The following is a 4,802-nucleotide window of genomic DNA, read 5'->3' on the forward strand; positions in this document are numbered from 1 at the left end:
TGCCTCCCTCTCACAAGAGAGAGAAAGAGCTGCTCTCTTCTCTCCTTTCTTCTGCCTATTAAACTTTCTGTTCCTTAACCCACTCCATATGTGTGTGTGTCCATGTCCTTAATCATCTTGGCATGAGACAATGAACTCCAGGTATTTACCCCAGACAACAGTGCCACTTCAATGTATCACTTTTGATGTGAAAATTACTATTGTGTTTGCATAAGACAGTTCTGAGTTTCAAATTAGCAAACATTCAAAATAGAGTTTTCTCTAAATGGGTAAACACCTCTCTTTTCTGAGGCCTACTAGATTTATATTTTGGTCTTTATAAATATGTATGGGAAGTTTATATTAAATATTGTGTAATTGTCAATCCTTTTATTTAATTAAACATTTGAAAGAGTGCATTTTTTCCACATTCATAAGTGATCATATGGATTCCCTCAGATTTTCCAGAGGAGAAAAAATAACTATATTTGGGTGGAGTTAGAACATGGAATGGAAAGTTTCAGTCCAAAGGCATTTTTTTCAATCAAGTTATGAACATGTGAACATGGAATCATAATTGAAACCATTTGGTATACTTCACCATCAAATTCATGCTGAAAATAATGTTTTACTATTTTAAGCAACAGATATAGAAAACTCTCACTGGTCCACAGAATTTATTAAATGTCTGCACTGGCACCACTGCATTAACCATGGTGTAGTGGTCAATGAAGTCAATGGCATGATATTAAGGATATTAGATGTGTGTAGAAGAGCTAAATAAAACCTGTAGATAAATCTAAGTTTTGTAATGAATGAACCAAAAAGTTTTGAGATGGTTTAATGCAACACAATTAAGTTTAGCTAGTGCTAGCTTCTAGAGCTGGTAGATTAAAACAAAACTTGCCTTTAGCTTCCTATGTTTTTTCTTTTTTGTTGTTCATTTTCTAATGATAATTTAAGTGAGCAGTGATCAGATCAAAACCAAATACCTGAAGAGGCATGTAAGGGTAGAAGAACCTACAGATAATTCATTTAACTCAAATCAGCCCAATTTACAATGAACATAAACTAGAAGAGAGATGAGGCACTGATTTTGTGAAGTCCTTGTGCCAGATGCTACTCTCTCTGTTTCAAGTTTAGCAAAAAAAGTGGTTTAATTTGTCGTGCCTACTTGCTCTCTTCTTATTGACTTCTCAAACCACTGTACTAAAATTGTTCTTGAAAAGACTACTCCTAACTTCATTTTGAGTTTTCAGTTAACTGAATTGAGTTACAACCCTGTCATATTTGCATTATTGATCACTCTTTAAAATTCTCTCTGCCTCTGGCTTCCCCTGATTTCCTTTTTAACTTCTAAGACAAATCTTTCTCAGCTTCTTTTCCTAGTTTCACTGTGCCTGTTCCTCCATTCCCTCAATTTCCCATTTTGTTCTTTTTCTACCTGTCCCACAAATGATGGTGTCCCAGGGCTCTCTCCTTAGCTCCCTTATAGTTTCACTATTTACATTCTTCATAGTAACCATCCACTCTTTAGTTTTAAATACCATCAGTGGTTCTCTGCTCCTCCCATTTGGCAGACAGCCACATTTGCTTGTGCAGTGCCAGCTGCATCCCTGAGACATCATGGTTAAAGTGAAGGATGGAGTAAATGGTTTTGGCCATATTGGGCACCTGGCCACCAGGGCTGCTTTTAATTCTGGCAAAGTAGGTATTGTCACCATCAATGATTCCTTCATTGACCTTAACTACATGGTCTACATGTTCCAGTATAATTTCACCCATGGCAAGTTTCGTGGCACTGTCAGGGCTGAGAACAGGAAGTTTGTCATCAATGGAAATCCCATCATTATCTTCCAGGAGTGAGATCCATCAAAATCAAATGGGGAGATACTGGTAGTGATTATGCTGTGGAGTCCACCAGCATTTTCACTACAATGGGGAAAGTTGGGGCTCATAGCGTGGGGAGCCAAAAGCGTCATTATCTCTGCTCCCTTTGCTGATTCCCCCAGTTCATGATGGTCATAAAGTATGAGAAGTATAAAAGATAATCAGCAATGTCACCTTTACCACCGAGTGGTTCCCCAGCCAAAGTCATCCAGGACAGCTTTGGAAATTATGGAGGGACTCATGACCACAGTCCATGCCATCACTGTCACCTCACCCAGAAGACCATGGATGCCCCCTCTGGGAAACTGTGGTGTGATGGCCATGGGGCTCTCCTGAGCATCATCCCTACATCTGCTGATGCTGCTGAGGCTGTGGGAAAGGTCGTCCCTGAGTCAAACAAGAAGTTCACTGGCATGACCTTCCATGTCCCCACTGCCAACATGTTGGTACAAGACCTGACCTGCCATCTGGAGAAATCTGTGAAATATGATGACACAAAGAATGTGGTGAAGCAGGCATCAGAGGGCCTCCTCAAGGACATCCTGGGCTGCACTGAGCACCAGGATGTCTCCTTCTACTTTAACAGTGACACCTGCTCCTCCACCTTTGATGCTAAGGCTGCCATTGCCCTCAATGACCACTTCATCAAGCTCATGTCCTGGTATTACAATGCAATTAGCTACAGCAACAGAGTGGTGGACTTCGTGGTCCACCTGGCCTCTGAGGAATCAGACGCCCAGACCACCAGCACCAGCAAGAGCACGAGAGGAAGAGAGAGGCCTTCAGCTGCTATGGATCTCCTGCTATGCTCAGTTCCCCACCACACTGAGAATCTCCCCTCCTCACAGTTTCCATGCAGACCCCCTGAAGAGGGAGGAGCCCAGGGATCCCCACTTTGTCATGTGCCAGCAATAAAGTCTCCTGTACTCAGCCAAAAATATTAAATAAATAATGGATAAATAAATGCATAAATACATAAAAACAAATACCAGCAATATTCTGGAGACGCCCAAATAAGAATTTCCTTTCAAAGCTCTGTCTCTTTAAAACTACATCTCTAGCTTTTTAAAGGCATCTCCGCTTGGGTAGTGTATCAGTCATGGTCCCGTTAAAAGTTAAAAACCACGCAAGTAATTTAGATAGAAAATTTTTAATGTGCAGAATTAACTAGCAAAAGATGATTAAGTGCTAATATGAGGGAAAAGAGGGCTGTAGGGGTAGAGAAATAGTAAATGCTGAAAGCTACAACCTCTAGGGCTGTATAAGCGTGAAAAACTGAATAATAAGAATTTAAAAGAGCTGTCCTTTCCACCTCTCTCTGAAACCGAAGTCCAGATCTCTTGGGAGAAGATGTGGCTGCCAGAGGAACATGCAGTGCTGGAAAACTTGCCAGAAGGCACAAGGCTGGAGGTGGTCTGAGAGGGTTTCTGAGGTGAGTGTCCCTGGCTTTCCACATGCTGATTTACTGGCTGTCATATCCAAAGAAAAGCCACACTGAAATAGGAAGGTGGGGGGGCTCTCCTGCTGTTATGGCCTTGCAGTATCCTTCCAGGGCTCTCTGTTGACAAAACCTAACACTGAGCCAGCTAGCAAAGGAGAAATGTTTACGGGGTCTGGCTTCAGTATCTCAGAGCAAGAAGGGTGGATTTGGGGGCTCAGAGAACTGGCACAAATGGTCTACTTATACCTCCAACTCAACTTGCTAAAAATGAACTCATTTTCCTCTGGTTCTTCTCTTACTGAATGGTATCACCATCTCCCTCGCTGCACAAACTGGAGATCTGGGAGACATCCTAGATACTTCACTTTTACTCAGACACATTTGGTCAATCAACAGCAAAGCCCAGCTACCAAGAGTATGCAGAGCCATGACTGAGGCTTGTCATTCCAGCTGGCTGTGGAGTTACTTAAGAGTTGACTTGATTCCATACAAACAGTGTCTCCCAAGGACAGTCCCTATAGGTCCAGGACCCTTGCCCCTGTGGTGGAAATTGAGCCATCACTTACGATTTTCTCCTTTTGCTCTGCAGTTTGGAGCCTTGGGGAAAATCCCTCATGTGTTTTCTTCCTTGGAACTCTTTCGAATTGGCCAATCAAACCTGATGATCAGAGATGCGTAGTTTTTTTTCTCTTTGCTGCTTCTGTTTTGTGTAACCCAGACAAAAATTATGTGAATGCAACAACACAGGGATATAGTCACTATTACAGATGCCTATTTATGTCTTATTTATAGCTTATTTTAAAACCAGTATTTTTTACCACTAAAATAGAATCTTTCTCGTAATCTGTAATAGAAACAGTTTTTGCTTTGAAATATGCTTGTGATACAAAATGTATACAGAAAAAAACATGGTGCTCTCCAAACACTTCTGATTTCTTCTAGAGCATGTATCTTCAATGTATGTATATTAATTTACAGACTATATACCTATGATTCTCTAATCGTGCATTGAGTATATATAGAAACATATACACATGATTAGACACAGATCACATTAAAATTAATATAAAGAAATTCAAGTATTTTCATCCTCCCTGATGGACTGTCTTGAGTGTCACTTAAGGTTTAGGTATCCAGCATTGGTGACAACTCCATTCATCTCTGTATGAACAGGGCAAACAGGAAATCAGATGTCTGTGTTCTCTGAGGAAGTACCATAGTTTCAAAAAGGACTAATTTGTGTCCTGGGCAGGCTCTTATTTAACAAGAATATGCCTTCTAGCTTTGCACTCATCTTACCATATACCTCTCTGATGGATTTCTACTCCAGCAAGAGGGGGCAGAATGATAGAATGGAGAAAATTGCCGAAGCTTTGTAGTGTTGGAATTGCAGCTCTGTCGCTAACTGATTTTGTGCCCTTGTGAGTTTTTACAAGTTAATTGATCTCTTTTAAACTTCTTTTTCTGGAAATAGAAGGGTTTCAAGCCAGAA

General features: G+C 40.8%; 1 pseudogene; it reads left to right on the forward strand.

Moving 5' to 3' along the window:
• The first annotated feature begins 2,010 nt into the window (after positions 1–2,010).
• LOC116559082 lies at positions 2,011–2,813 on the forward strand (annotated as a pseudogene).
• Positions 2,814–4,802: the final 1,989 nt, after the last annotated feature.

Source organism: Sapajus apella, unplaced genomic scaffold (assembly GCF_009761245.1).
Source record: "Sapajus apella isolate SASKATOON/1434 unplaced genomic scaffold, GSC_monkey_1.0 scaffold22, whole genome shotgun sequence".
In the NCBI taxonomy this organism is placed as follows: domain Eukaryota; kingdom Metazoa; phylum Chordata; class Mammalia; order Primates; family Cebidae; genus Sapajus; species Sapajus apella.